The 16683-nt window shown below is 45.7% G+C and overlaps 1 protein-coding gene and 1 pseudogene across 1 annotated transcript in view; both read right to left on the reverse strand.

Moving 5' to 3' along the window:
• The window catches only part of flvcr1 (FLVCR choline and heme transporter 1), a 74196-nt gene that overhangs the window by 40431 nt on the left and 17082 nt on the right, over positions 1-16683 (reverse strand). The window lies entirely within an intron of this gene.
• LOC146961113 (CD5 antigen-like) overlaps positions 9908-16683 on the reverse strand; it is a 6900-nt pseudogene continuing 124 nt past the window's right edge.

Raw genomic sequence — 16683 nt, forward strand, 5'->3', positions numbered from 1 at the left:
CTTCAGAGTCACTACACATGTACAAGTCATCAACATCACTGTCAAAGTTAAACTGCACATTTACAGCCTCATCAACTGCCTGAACTTCTCGATCCATTGGCTGATCCACCTGGTCCACAACGTGATCCACCTGGTCCACAGTCTGATCCACCTGGTCCACCTGGTCCATAGCCTGATATGCCTGGTCCACAACCTGATCCGCCTGGTCCACGGCCTCCATGGCAAGGGTCATTAAATGCTGCTGCACTCTTTTTTTGATTCTCCTCCTCCTTGTCCTTGAATTGCCATGGAAGTAATCCATTTCACTAAAATACACAGGAATGTTTCCCATATGTAAAATAGCTTGTACTCGTGCTAAACTGTCTAATCTAAAATCAAAATCAACTCTTAGCCTTCTTTGAGGTTGTTTAACATCATTAAAGGGAGAACGAGGAGTTTCTTTGCCGGCAGAATGAAGAATTACAATAAAAAAAGTCTCATATTAATTAATTAGTTAATGGGCCCGTTTTTGATAAATTAGTTTTGTCTCTATTGTTATTTTGTTAGTGGTGTCGCAAATGCTGGGACCAGCGTTTCCTTACTTTCGGTATCGTGGATGTGAATGAGAATAACGCCTCCAAAAACCTGTTTATGGTCGGAACTACGATGGTAACTGAACCTCTTTGAACCTCTGACTTCAATTCTTGATGAATGAAAACATGAGTCTGTCTTGCGCCGGTAAAAGAATTTCATGGTGCGCACGGAGGCTCAAAAATGCTTTTCCAGAACACCTCATTGTCCATTTAAATGGGAAAACTAACTACTACTCAGTGGGCAACTGCATTTTTTGAGCTTGCAAGTGCAATAATATCAGAACTGAAAATGACAATAGAGCATGAATTGGCAACAGATACATTGTGCATATGACAAATTATTACATTCAAATTACTTGCGTGGCAAAGAAGAACACTTTCCAACAGCTGGACAAATCTAAATGTGACAGAAAGACAATGGTTGAGAGAAGTCAACAGGAGGATTTTATTTGCACATACTATAATTTAAAATTTCAGGTTAAATTCATAAATTTAAAGAGGCCCAGAGAAGGTATGCTTTTCCATTTCATTTTTGTGTCATTTGTAATTTGTATAATTATCCCACCATCCATAAGTCAACAACAAGAACAAAACAGCTTATCTACCTTCCTGAATCACCAGCCTCTCAACACACACCCTTCTCTCTCCTTCCCTCCTCGGCTCACCTCGCTCCCTCTCCAACTTGGAATAAATAGCCTACCTGGTTCTGAACGGTAGCTTTTTAAAAAAAACATGTGTGAGAAGTTTAACGATGTCCGCAACATTTGCGTGTGTCTGTCTCGCATGCATTATTATGTCTGACTCCAGCAATAAAGCTGCAGTGACTGTTTTTGTTGCTGCAGGTAGACTAAAACATCAACAGCTGTTTGTCAGCAGTGAAACAACGCGGCCACACACACACACGCACGCACACGCACACACACACACACACACACACACACACAGCCTACAGCTCTGGCTGATGTGCCCCCTGAACCCACAACCACAGACAGTCTCTGCAGCTCACAACAGACACTCCACCTTTAGTCACGCTCGCAGGGCCGCCGGCGCCTCATCCTCACTAGATCGCAGGATTTTCAAGCTGCTATTTGAGTGATTTCTCGCAAAATCTGGCGACTTTCCAAACGCTCTTGACGACTAACGGCGAGCAACGGGGTTGTTGTTATTAACATACCGGTATGTGCTTTGTATCACGGAGCTGCACGTCATTCAATTATGGAATCTTTTATTTATTCAATTATTTTATTCAAAATAGGCCCATTTCTGGGGGAAATTTTTAATATTTTTTATTTGTTTTATTCCTAATTGTCTTGGAAAAAACGGCAAAGAACCCCCCAAAAATGGTTTGGCCAAGGACGCACGCGGAGCTCGGTCAGCTGCAGGTGAATGACAGGTGATTGTGAGCCGACTGGAGAGCGCAGTGCCGTCCTTTTTTATTTGTGTGTGTTTTTTTCTCTGAATGGAGGCCGCGGTTGAAGTAATGTCACATAACTCTGAGACCCTCTTGATAACTCTCCCTCCTGGTAGTTGTAGTCTGTGTGGTAGTGTCCTGTGGCAGGTTGACCCGTCACGTCAGAATCGCCTCATAGCGTATTTGATACCGTTTTAAACCAGTACAGGACGGGTTTGCTTTTGGGTTTGACCCTTATTATCCGACTCGCATTCTGTGAAGAGCTGCTGCACTCCGCCTGTGATCAGATAAAACTCGTCTGGAGTTTTTTTGTTTTGTTTTTTTAGACGATTGACAATGTTCACCACCGCGAGTAGACGCGGTGAGCTGTCAGATGTACGGCAGCCTCAGAAGGACAAGTTCTCCATTCACAAAAAGCCTGTGATGAAAGTTGAAGTGTAGCCTATAACTAAATTACATCCTTCATTAAAGACTAACAGTAGTTGGTATTAAAAACTGCATTCACCAATAATAATAACAATTTATTTCATTAACAATATCTCCCTGCTCCTATTTTAATTTGTTGAAGCATGCAGTGGACTATACATCACATTATTGCTGTATCTTCCTTTATACTAATGGTTTGTTGGAGATTTTATTCAAATCTCACATGTTCTTCCTGAAGCCTGGTTGGTCTCTCTGACACATTTTAGCTCTGACAATATGGCCACTACAGAAGCCTGCAGAGTTAGAAGAAAGGGAATGAATGGAGCTGCTAACATTGATTTCCATTCCTATAGGAGTTTATGATTAAAAAGTTGGACATTGGTTTATTTCTATAATATTGTCCATGTCTATTAGTAACAAAGCACTAACTGTCAGTCTTTTGTGTGAATTGTGTTTTAGTGATGAAATTCACTAGGCTACTTATTGTTTTTAGAGGTGGTAACAAGTATTTTCATACCTGTGCTACAACCTTTCCAGCCACAAAATGATCACCCTCTGTAGCACCAGTGCTATGTGCTCAAAAAGTTAACGTACAGCCCCAGCCCTAGCCTACTCCCGTGTCAGTTTTTTGCTCCAAAATATGACTGAAGGCATGCGTGGTAGTTGGCATGTGTTGAGTTAACTGCTAGTATTACAGTAATCAATGTTATTATTGGTTAAAGGTGAAACGGTTAATTGTGCGCGTCCCTATTGGTCACAGAAAAATTGGGGGGGCCCTCTAAGATTATCTTGTCCCGGGCCCAGGCAAGACTGTCAGCTGGCCTGCAGACAGTCATCAACACAGTTGTCAACCTGCCTGGCCATTCCATTCTGCTCCTGCCTCACAGAACTGCAGCTGCTGTGATGCGTGTTTTCCCCCCTGCAATGTGTGATAGACGTCAGACGTGAGGGGGGACTAAAATGCTCAAACCATTCACCATCAATCAATTTTCAATGTTGTAATAAAATGTAATGGTCGTTGTGTTGGTTGTTGGTATCTATAATAGCCTAGGAGAGTCTACCCCATCTCTCTCTGTCTCATGTCAAACCAGATGACAAAAATGTACAGAAACAGGAAAACTGGTGGAAAAAAGAAAGGCAGAGCCAGTCGCTGCTCATTGTCATGGAGGAAATGCATCCTCTGTGGGCCATCAACAGCTCTCTCCCTGTCTTTCTTTCTTTCTCTCTCTCTCTCTCAAGTTCAAGTTAAAATTTGCTTTATTTGACAGTTAAAACAATGTTGCCAAAGCATTAGAAACTCATGAAACCAATTAAATAAAAAAGTACGCTAGGCCTATTTTGTTTCCGAAACAATACTGAGTAAAATTCAAGCTGGTAGCCTATCGGTGATATCGATCCGATACCGATACCTTGTACAAATGCACCTAATGGGCCTGGTAAATCTAATAAAATCGAAAAGTACTATATTTCAAGTCATAGCTTGGATGCAAGACTTCAGAGTAACATATTTATTTTAAACTCTGGACTATAATGAGGTTGTGGCCTCGTTTACTGTAGAATGTTGCCAAAAATAGTAAAATAAAATATAATAAAACCATAAATTAAATACGAAAATGATTAAAAAAACATTTTTTTATTCATTCATATATAATATTATCTATAATTTAGAAATTACAGACTTAATCTTCATTGATTGTGGCACCATGTTTTGTGGCGCCACTTTGCTGCTGCACTTATGCATTATGCACTTACCCAGGCGGAAGAAAAGTAGTTCTTGCCAATCGTGTGTTATTTGGACAAGATCTGACTAGTTTTGTTATTTTCCACTGTGTTCCTGTTAATGATAGCCTATTACGGGGCGTCACGTGGCGTAGTGGTTAGAGCGGGCGCCCCATGTATAGAGGCACAGTCCTCGCTGCGGTCGGCCCCGGTTCGAGTCCCGCGTCGGGCGCCATTTGCTGCATGTCATCCCCCCTCTCTCTGCCTCCCCATTTCCTGTCTGTCTCAACTGTACTATCTATAAAGGCATAAAAGCCCAAAAAATATACTTAAAAAAAAAAAAAAAAAATGATAGCCTATTACCACAAATGATTTCAGTATCAAAAGTATCAATCTTTTCATTTGAGTATCGATTCTAGAGCAGACAGACCTGGTATCGGAAGTATCGATATTTCAGTATCGATCTGCACCAAGGCCTATACATAAAATTATTTACCCCATGCGTGTGTGAGTATGCACGTGTGTTGATTACGTTCCCTCTCTAGTCTAACTGACAAATTAAAAAAAACAGTTGTGTGTGTGTGTGTGTGTTTCAGCTCATCAGGCATCATTAGACTGTTGCAAGTTAAACATACTGTAGGCATCAGAAATGATGACAGTAAAGAATGATAATAAAAAAAAACAATATGGTTCTGACCAGCATTCATACTTTTCTCTAGGCAGTTACACGCTGTCACTCATTCTTTCTATTATGTTTGTGGGAAAATTACATTTGCAGGATTATTACATTAAAAGGTGCATATTTTTTTTATAACGTTTGTGGTTTATTACGTTTGTGGGCATTACAATGGCGGGTGTTACAATGTCACTGTTACTGAAGCAGCATGGATACCACCCCATGCCTATGTTGCCCAACTGTATCCCCTATGGGGCCTATAGAGTAAGCCCATATGGGCTTACCATGTGGGACCAATGTTGCTTCAGTAACATGGGTCCCAGATATTGTTACCGAGTTCCACCCCATGCCCACTTTGCCCCATTGTATCCCTTATGGGACCCATAGAGTAGGCCCATATGGGCATACCATGTGGGACCAATGTTACTTAAGCAACATGGGTCCCAGGTATTGTCACCATGTTCCACCCCATGCCTATGTTGCCCAATTGTATCCCTTATGGGGCCCATAGAATAGGCCCACATGGGCTTACCATGTGGGACCAATGTTGCTTCAGTAACATGGGTCCCAGATATTGTTACCGAGTTCCACCCCATGCCTACTTTGCCCAATTGTATCCCTTATAGGGCCCATAGAGTAGGCCCATATGGGCTTACCGTGTGGGACCAATGTTGCTTCAGTAACATGGGTCCCAGATATTGTTACCGAGTTCCACCCCATGCCTATGTCGCCCAATTGTATCCCTTGTGGGGCCCATAGAATAGGCCCACAAGGGCTTACCATGTGGGACCCATGTTACTGAAGCAACCTGGGTCCCAGGTATTGTTACCATGTGCCACCCCATGCCTACGTTTCCCCATTATATCCCTTATGGGGCCCATAGTGTAGGCCCACATGGGCTTGCCATATGGGCCTCATGCTATTGAAACCACATGGGGCCCACACATCTTGCCTACTTCCAGCCAATGCCCACTTTGCCCATTCTTATCACTTACAGGACCCACACGGTCAGCCCACATGGGCTGACCATGTTGGACCCAAGTTGAAGGAACCGTATGGGGCCCAAGAAATGATACCCAGTTCCACCCAATGCCCACTCTGCCCACTTATACCCCCTATGGGACCCTTAGATTTGGCCCACATGGGCTTCCCATGTGGGGCTCATGTTAAGTGACCCATATGGGACCCAAATAAACCACCTACTTCTTTCCCATGCCCACTTCGCCAACTCATATCCCTGATGAGACCCATGTGGTTAGCCCACATGGGCTTCCTATATAGGACCTGTATTACTGAAACCATACGGGGCCCAGACAATTTGCCCAGTTCTAGCCCATGCCCACTCTGTACCCATGCTGCCCATTTGTAACCCATATGTACATGTTGGCTGGGATATGAGGCACTTCACGGGGTCTAAGGTGCCCCAAAGTGCCCCGTTTACTCTATCAGAGTCCAGAGAGCCCCAGGTGGATATAAGGCACTTCATATCCACCTGGGGAAGCGCCCGAAATTCACAGAGGGGCACTTGCGTGGTCACCTGAGTCAAAAGCCCCCCTTTTGGGCTGAAAGTACGAATCGGGGTAAATTTCGGGCACTAAATTCACCAAGGGGCACTTGTATGGTCGTCTGAGGCAAAAGCCCCCACCCTTTTGGGCTGAAAGTACGAATCGGGGTAAATTTCAAGCACTAAATTCACCAAGGGGCACTTGTGTGGTCGTCTGAGGCAAAAGCCCCCCTCCTGGGATCAAAGTACGAATCGGGGTAAATTTCGTGCACTAAATTCACCAAGGGGCACTTGTATGGTCGTCTGAGGCAAAAGCCCCCCCCCTTTTGGGCTGAAAGTACGAATCGGGGTAAATTTCAGGCACTAAATTCACCAAGGGGCACTTGTATGGTCGTCTGAGGCAAAAGCCCCCCTTCTGGGATCAAAGTACGAATCGGGGGACATTTCGGGCACTTTACCCCGCTCCAAAGTGCACGTGGCCGAAGGATAGATAGATATACTTTATTGATCCCAATCTGGGAAATTACAGTGCAGCAGCAGCATTACACAGACACACATTGACGATAACAACATATAGTATAAGAATATAAAGAATAAGAATAAGAAGGGTCCGTCCGTCCGTCGTCGGGCGCTTTGGTCCCCGGCGAAGCGCCCGAAACCCTCAGAGGGGCACTTGGGGAAAACTAAATTCACCAAGGGGCACTTGTATGGTCGTCTGAGGCAAAAGCCCCCCTTCGGGGGACACTCGGGTATATATAACTTCGCCATCTGCTGGGTGAAGTGCCCCATTGCGAATCCCCCCCGATGTTTCCCTAGCTATGAGGGTAACATTAATTATAGACTAATGCAAGAAAAAACAACAAAAAAAGACACAACAACAGTATGACAAGAACCTTATATTGCATAGATTATACATAGTAAACACCTTACGGCATACCTTACACCTCACCTTACGGCTGCTACTCTCCCAACCCAAAGCCCTCACCCCCACACTTGTCCTGAGGGTGGGGTTAATTATAGACTATTGCAGGAAAAAAAACTAAAAAAGACACAACAGCGGTGGTGCGCGGTGCAGTGGTTAAAGTGGCCGCCCCATGTAGAGGCTACAGTCCTCAACGCAGGCGTCCCCGGTTCGAATCCCGCGTCGGGCAGACCTTTCCTGCATGTCATTCCCCCTCTCTCTGCCTCCCCCTTTCCTGTCTGGGTTATCTCACTATATGCTATCAAATAAAGGCAATAAAAGCAAAAAAAAAAAAAAAAAAATACTCAACAACAGTATGACAAGAACCGTATAGTTGCACATTTGATAATAATAGCGATAATAATGATTAAAAAAATAGTAATTCCTTCCTCTCATTTTTTCACCTTTCCTCCATCCTCAATATCACCGGAACTGCACTCTCATGGATACAGTCATATCTCATCAACCGTCGTAAATTCATACACATCAACCACTGCCCCCCTCTCCTAAGGTGTCCCCCATGGTTCGGTGTTTGGTCCCCTCCTCTTCATCCTGTACCTGCTTCCCCTCGGTAACATCGTCAGCTGACATGGTCTCCACTTCCATTGCTACGCCGACGACATCCAGCTTTACATCTCCACGACAGCACCGTCTCCTTTGATCACCACATCACCCAGTTAACCCGTACGGCCTTCCTTCATTTAAAAAACATTGCCCGACTTCGTCCCTCCCTTACCTTCTCTGCCGCTGAAACCCTTATCCACGCATTCATCGCCACCAGACTTGACTACTGCAACAGCATCTTTTATGGCCTCTCATCCAGAACCCTCAATAAACTCCAGTATGTCCAGAACTCCGCTGCCCGCCTGCTCACCCACACTCGCCCCTATGACCACATCACCCCCATCCTCCAAAACCTTCACTGGCTTCCTGTTCCCTACCGTATACACTTCAAAATCCTTCTTCTCACCTTCAAAGCACTTCACAACCTGACTCCCTCCTACCTCACTGACCTCCTCGACCCCCACTCTCCTAACCGTTGCCTCCGCTCCTCTGATGCAAACCTCCTGTCATTACCCCCCATGACCAAGCACCGGAGCTGGGGCGACAGAGCCTTCAGTGCCGCTGCCCCCTCCCTCTGGAACTCCCTTCCCAAACCCATCCGCACCTTCTCTGACCTGTCCACTTTCAAAACCTCTCTCAAAACTCACCTCTTCAAGCTTGCTTTTAATACCTAAATGTTGTCTGTTTTTATTCCTAACTGTTGTAATGCCCCTGATGTTTTAATGCTTTTCTGTGCTTCTTGTGTGATTTTTTGTTTTTATTTATTTCCTGTACAGTGTCTTTGAGTCCTTGAAAAGCGCTTTATAAATAAAATGTACTATTATTATTATTATTATTATTAACTCACTGAGTGCCAACCACGTAATTTCTCGTTTTTCGTTCCCATGCGTTGAGTGCCAAAAACGAGATTTCTCGTTTTTTGCTTTTTTTTAAATTATGAAACTAGACACTTTAACACACCTTATGTGTAAATTTGGGGACTCTACGACGAGTAGAACTGAAATAGATGACGATCAAAAACTCATGACAGCTCATGATCTGGAAGTTTTTATCATAACTCAGCTTTTGCAAACGGAGGTCTGCATATGGATGCAGCAGCTGCTCTGCTCTCACCCGCGAGGCTCCAGCAGCTCGGAGCCGAACAGGAAGCTCTCAGCCGACTGTCCCACCCGGTCTTCATCTCGAGCAACACCGTGTCCTCCCCAAGGTCCTCCCGCGGTAAAATGTGATGGTCTCTGGGCCAAAGCAGGCCGGCACCGACCCGTACCACAGAAGGACCGCGACCACCGGTGGGACCGGTGTTCCCGACCTGCTGTGGCCCAGAGACCATCACATTCCGCGGCGAGAGGCTGTGACATGGCGCGGTGCGTCTGTGTTATTGTTGTTTAGTGGCTCTACAAAAATCGTCAAAAATGGTCTTAATTGCCGGTACACTTGACTAAAACTTTGGAAAGGAGCGCGGCACTCAATGAGTTAATGATAATAATAATAATTTTTTTTTTTAAATGGAAGAGATTAATTAATAAAGAAAAACGATTCATAGCTTTGCCTTTGAAGGCATCATCACTGTAATTTCAGTCTCTAAACCAATAATTCAGTGTTGTCTGTGCTGCAAAAACCTGTTGATCACATGAGACTGAGAGGAGAGATGAAAGCACGGATGATTTCCTCCTGCAGGATCTCAGTGAAACTCTAAAGGGAACATCTGAGGGACGATGCTGGATCTCAGTGAAACTCTAAAGGGAACATCTGAGGGAGGATGCTGGATCTCAGTGAAACTCTAAAGGGAACATCTGAGGGACGGTGCTGGATTGTTGATTGAGCTAATGGACAGGTGTGTGGCAGCTGACGAGTCTGGATGTAAGACGAGTTCCTCCTCTGCAGCAGCCTGGACTCCTTCTTCTTCAGCTGGCCCTCCATCAGCTGTGGAAACACCCAGGTTCAAAGACTGCAGCTCTATGGCCTCCTGTTGGACTGGACTCTGTCCCCTGGTGGCCTGGAGAGATGTGGCAGCACACAGACACGAGACTTCAGTTCAACATACAGGAGCTGAGAGCTTCATGTCAGACGGAGCTCAGGTCAACAAAGGAGAGTCTGGTACCTTAAGGCTGAGACAGATGACAGCGATCATCATCAGCAGACCGAGTGGCAGGACGACCAGTCTGATGATATAACCTGTTGGATCTGATGAGACACATTAGATCACATGACATGAGTACAACAGCTGCATTAAACAAACCTCAACATGTTTGAGTCAGTTCTTAGAGAATGAGGTCGTCTGATCGTCTCTGTGCACTGACGATGTTGGACAGACACAACAGGTGGACAGAGTTAGTCTGAAAGGATGAACTGAAGCTTCTTGTCTCCTTCCAGCCTGTGTCTGGTTGAAATGTCTCAGGTGAGTGTTAATCACTGTCTTTACAGGCAGTTTACCAAACATGATCCTGGTGAAGCTGAATCATCCTGCTGACGTCTGACTCATGTAAAACCCAGTTTCTTACCATCATGGTGCTCATGTACCTTCACTGGATCCTCTCCTGTCATGGACTTTTCACTACAGCAACATGGACGGATGAAGAGACAATGGGCCCCTGAGCACAGACAGGTGAAATGTGCTTCAACTCACCTGAGACGGTGAGGGACAGTCGACGGCTCTCAGAGGAGAAGTTATGAGAGAAAACGTAGAGGTGATAAACACAGCTGTAGTTTCCTTGGTGGGCGGGCTCTGCAGCAGGAAACAGGAAGGAGGCGGAGTGATTGACAGCTGGCTGGGTGTACTTGTCCGTTGTGTTGGAGGAGGTGAAGGTGAGCTGGAAGAAGCCTCCTGGGTACTGTGGCTGGATGGAGCAGCTGATGCTGAAGTTGGAGCCCATCAACACTCCTGAATAACCCTGCTGCTGGGCCTGGGAGACCCCGTCCATGGAGGACACAGAGATGATTGGCTGGACCAGCAGGTCTGTAAACAGAGAGACGATTGGCTGAATGTTAACAGTCAGACATAGAGCTTTCTTCATTATTTAGGGTTAGGGTTAGATCCTAGATCATGGTCTGTGTGTGAGGGGGGGGCTGCTTTATAGTACTTTTAGATCAGCTGAACTGCATCAAAGTATGAAAGTTAATTTGTTGAAAATGTTTTCCTACATCTCCAAACTGTCTAAATGTAAGTGGAAAGTGGAAGTTGACTTCTTGACTAAAGACGATGATGTAACATGTTGAGGTATTAAATGTCTTGTTTTCAGACCTTCACTCACTTAAATACAAAAAGAACAAGTTACTGAACATTTCTGTCTCCACAACAAAGGAAGGAAGACACTGACACACAGCAGGAATGCAGTTTAGCGGTTTCTTTACTTGACCATCAACAGCATGGCAGTGCACAACATGGGCTTCACTTCCGGTGTGTCACTTCTTCTACTTAACACCAACCTTGACCTATGCTAATCCACATACGCCCTCTACTGGACTCTCAGGTACTACAGCCTCAAAAAGTGTCAACTGCATATAAACACGTAAACTACCTGTGACTGCAACTGGTTCTCTGTGAGGAACAAATAATAATTTTCCTACTATACCACATCTCCTCCCCCTTAGGTTAACAGCTCCTACATGTAAATGGATACGGTATCATACATACAAACATTAACATATGAACATTCTTTTTTTTTTTTCAAACCTAAACTAGGAAGGTACGTCCTTCCAGTGAGATCAGAGCGCATTGTTGCTCTATTCCTGGAAAGATCTCACTCTATCTAACAAAGTCTTTGAGACGCACAGGTGGATGTCTCTCTCTCTGGGAACGTCGCACCACCGGTGCAACTGAGCCTGGTTGAACCTGAGTCTCAGGCTGCAAGTCCTGTGACTCAGACGATGGAGGTTGTGGTGTCATGTCCATCAGTGAAGGCAAGAGGCCCTCAGAGCCCGCTTTTTCTTCAGGCAGCGGCTCCAACCTGGTGTCCGGTTCGCTGGGAACAGTGTCAGCCAATCCTGCTCTAACCTGATCCACGTGCCGCTTCAAGGTTTGACCATTCCCGATGGTAACGGTGTATGACACTGGACCTGATGAGCTTGCGATGACAGCTGGTATCCACTTTGGACCATAGGAGTAGTTTCGGACAAACACATTGTCTCCTGGTGCGAAACTTCTCAGTCTTTTCTTGGTGTCATGATTTTCTTTCTGTTTCAGTTGCTTTCGCTGCACTTTTGTTTTCACATCAGGCATGAGAATGTCTAAAGCTGATCTAAGTCTCCGTGACATCATCAACTCTGCAGGTGACAAGCCTGTTGTTGTATCCGGCGTGATGCGATAACTGAACAGAAACCTTGACAGTCTGGTTTGTAGTGTGTCACCTTTTATTTTCTTCATTCCCTCCTTGAAGGTCTGGACCGCCCTCTCGGCCAGACCATTGCACGAAGGGTGGAAAGGTGCTGACCCCACATGATCAATGCCATTTTGTTTCATGAAAGTCTCAAATTCAGCACTGGTGAAACATGTTCCATTGTCTGAGACTAACATTTTAGGCAGGCCAAACACACTAAAACTCTGTCGCAATTTCTCAATGGTCGCCTGTGATGTAGCTGATTTCACAGGGTAAATGTCCATCCACTTAGAGTGAGCATCGACAATGAGCAGAAACATCTCACCAAGGAAGGGCCCTGCGTAGTCGACATGGATCCGGGACCATGGCGCCTCCGGCCACTCCCAGGGGTGTAACGGTGCAGTGGGTGGTGACTTGTGATGTTTTTGACACTCCTCACATGACTGCACTTCTCTCTCAATGTTCTCATCCATACCTGGCCACCATACATATGACCTCGCCAAGCCTTTCATCTTTGACATGCCTGTATGAGTCTGGTGCAGGAGTTTCAGTATTTTGTCTCTCCCTTTTGTGGGGATGATTACTCTGGCTCCCCAGAGCACACAGCCATCCCTCACACTCAGTTCCATTTTCCTTTGTTGATATGGCTTGAAGCAAACATCTGTCTGTGCGGGCCAACCTTTTAATGTGTATTCATGGACTTGAGACAAGATGACATCCTTAGCTGTCCAGCGCTTGATTTGTGTGGTGTCAACTAGCGTGTCATCCAGTACATCCATCATTAACACTTGTTCAGTCATTTCTTTTTCAGGTGCTGTCTCCGACAGCGGCAATCTGCTGAGCGCATCCGCATTTGCATGTTGTTCGCCTGGCTTGTACACGATGTTGTACTCATAGGCGCTCAGTGTCACAGCCCATCGTTGCACCCTCGGCGAGCCCATCTGAGGTATAGGCTTTTTAACATTGAAGAGAGAGATCAGCGGTTTGTGATCTGTGTAAATAGTGAACACTCTGCCATACAGGTATTTGTGAAATTTCTTGAGGCCAAAAATGACAGCTAAGCCTTCCTTGTCAAGCTGGGAGTACCTCTTCTCAGTAGGCGAGAGTGTGCGTGACATGAACCCCAGGGGCCTTTCACTGCCATCGTCCATCTTGTGTGACAATACGGCGCCCACACCGTATGGGGATGCATCACATGAGAGAACTAACTCTCGGTCAGCAGAGAAATGAACTAACACATCCGCTGAGTTCAGCAGGTTCTTTGATTTCTGGAAAGCTTCTCTTGTTTCTTTTGCCATGTCCAGCTCACATCATGTCTTAAAAGTTCATGCAGGGGAGCTAACAGGGTTGCCAGGTTGGGGAGGAATTTGTTGTAGTAGTTTAATAAACCCAAATATGCTTTGAGTTCGGTGACGTTTGTGGGAGTAGGGGCATCCATGATGGCTTTAACTTTCTTCTCCACAGGATGTACTCACTTCTTTTTGCATGAAAGCACACTTCTTTTCAACCGCAAACCAGCCTCCTCCAACCGTGACAACACCTCGTCCAGATTCCGCAGGTGGTCTGCCTCATCCACCCCGCTCACCAAAATGTCATCTAAGTACACTACTACCAGAGGTATCCCTTTTAAGAGGCCTTCCATTGTCCTCTGAAATATGGCTGGTGCAGATGCCACTCCAAAAGGCAGTCTGTTGTACGTGAACAGCCCTCGGTGTGTGTTCACTGTCACATACTGTTTGGATTCATCATTCAGGAGTATTTGTTGGTAGGCGTGGCTCATGTCCAGTTTGGAGAACTGCTTTCCTCCAGAAAGTGCTGCAAACAGGTCCTCCATTCTGGGTATTGGATACTGTTCCAGGGAAGCCACTGTATTTACAGTAAGCTTGTAATCTCCACACAGTCTTATAGTACCTGTTGGTTTCAGAATTGGCACAACTGGCGCCGCCCATTCAGCGTATTTCACTGGCGAGATGATGCCTTCTTTCAACAGTCTGTCTATTTCTTCATCTACCTTTGCTCGCATGGCAAAGGGAACAGATACCTGTGAGGTTCCTGTGAGGAACAAATAATAATTTTCCTACTATACCACAATGTCACTGATGGACTCACCTGAACAGGTGATCTCCACGGTGAAGGGAGAGTAACCTGATGATGATGAACACTCCTTCAGGGTAGATCCAGACTGAACACAGGTAGTGTTGATCTCCCACACAGACCTCTCTGAGGACTCCTCTCTTCCTCTTATTGAAACAGCAGAGCCACAGTCCAGATCTCTACAGACTACAGATGATGCCTTCAGGTTCCAGTAGCCGCTGGCCACTGGTCTCCACTCTCCTCGTTTCACCTGCAGGTCACCTGAACAGCGACTGGCTCCTCCCACCAACCTGACAGACTCTGAACACAGAGAAGAGAGTGAAGAGTGAAAGAAGTGAGTTTGATTCAAAGAGAAATGAAGCAAATCCAAACTGTAGCTCCACCTGTGTCTGAGCAGGTGAGTCCAACAGCTTTGCCAGGTGAGCAGCTGGTTCTAGTTGAGCCTGAGCTTCTACAGTCCAGGAGAGCTGACTCGTTGCCTCCACACTGGAACTCTTTGGTCCACATTGGAGCCTCCACTGTTCCATAGAGCGCCCCCTGGAGGACTGAAGGAGCCCCACAGCCAAGCTCCCTACAGACCACCTCTGCATCCTGCTGGTCAAAGTCATCTTCACACACTGAGGACCACCACTGGTTAGACTGGTTGGACTTGACCTCCAGTCTGCCTGAACACGCACTGGTCCCATTCACCAGCCTGACAGAGTCTGCAGAGAGAGACACAACATTTAAACTTTGATCCTGACCTTTATTTACTGTCATATCAACTTTAAACTCATCAGCATGTGTCCAGAAATGAGTTCCTTCTCTGTCCCCAACACAACCATTAAAGAAACTCACAGTCCAGCTCTAGAGTCAAAGACTCAAGTCAACCAACGGTCTGGACTTCAACATCTTCACAGAAACAACTTTACCATCAACAGTCAACGACCTCGTTAGTCCACTTTAACCTACAGGAGTTTCTGAAGAGTCATGTGATGTGATTTGCTGCCACAGATGAAATAAATTCATGAGGAGTGAAAAGGATTCACAGCGTCTCTGACGTCTTTACAGCAGAAATAAACCAGAGAGAAATCTGTCAAACTCTGAAGAATGAGATCTGTCAGAGATAATGAGCTCAAAGAGACTGAAGGGTTAAAACTGTTGATGTTTAAGAAAATAATGATGCAGAGGAATGAGAGGAAGATGACTCACTACAGTGAAGGCTTCCTATAGGACATAGAGCTTTCTTCATTATTTACCATACATGAGGTCTGTTCCTCTTGAGCACTGACCAGGGGCTGCCTACACCTGTACATGCAGGAAGCCCATGGGGGGGGGGCTTTATAGCACTTTTAGATCAGCTGAACTGCATCAAAGTATGAAAGTTGATTTGTTGAAAATGTTTTCCTACATCTCCAAACTGTCTAAATGTAAGTGGAAAGTGGAAGTTGACTTCTTGACTAAAGACGATGATGTAACATGTTGAGATATTAAATGTCTTGTTTTCAGACCTTCACTCACTTAAATACAAAAAGAACAAGTTACTGAACATTTCTGCCTCCACAACAAAGGAAGGAAGACACTGAGCCTGACTGTCACTGATGATGTCACTGATGGACTCACCTGAACAGGTGATCTCCACGGAGGAGGAAGAGGAAACTGAATATGAACACTCCGCCAGGGTAGATCCAGACTGAACACAGTCAGTGTTGATCCACCACACATCCCTCCATGAGGACTCATCTCTTCTTCTTGTTGAAACAACATAGCCACAGTCCAGATCTCTACAGACTACAGATGCTGCCTTCAGGTTCCAGGTGAAGCTGTCCACTGGTTTCCACTCTCCTAGTTTCAGTTGCAGTTCACCTGCACAGCGACTGGCTCCTCCCACCAACCTGACAGGCTCTGAACACAGAGAAGAGAGTGAAGAGTAAAACAAGTGAGTTTGATTCAAAGAGAAATGAAGCAAATCCAAACTGTAGCTCCACTTGTACCTGAGCAGGTGAGTCCAACAGCTTTGCCAGGTGAGCAGCTGGTTCTAGTTGAGCCTGAGCTTCTACAGTCCAGGAGAGCTGACTCGTTGCCTCCACACTGGAACTCTTTGGTCCACATTGGAGCCTCCACTGCTCCATAGAGCGCCCCCTGGAGGACTGAAGGAGCCCCACAGCCAAGCTCTCTACAGACCACCTCTGCATCCTGCTGGTCAAAGTCATCTTCACACACTGAGGACCACCACTGGTTAGACTGGTTGGACTAGACCTCCAGTCTGCCTGAACACACACTGGTCCCATTCACCAGCCTGACAGAGTCTGCAGAGAGAGACACAACATTTAAACTTTGATCCTGACCTTTATTTACTGTCATATCAACTCTAAAGTCAGCAGCATGTGTCCAGAAATGAGTTCCTTCTCTGTCCCCAACACAACCATTAAAGAGACTCACAGTCCAGCTCTAGAGTCAA

The sequence above is a fragment of the Trachurus japonicus genome, chromosome 24 (assembly GCF_045865225.1).
Source record: "Trachurus japonicus isolate A0001 chromosome 24, Traja_1.0".
NCBI classification, from domain to species: domain Eukaryota; kingdom Metazoa; phylum Chordata; class Actinopteri; order Carangiformes; family Carangidae; genus Trachurus; species Trachurus japonicus.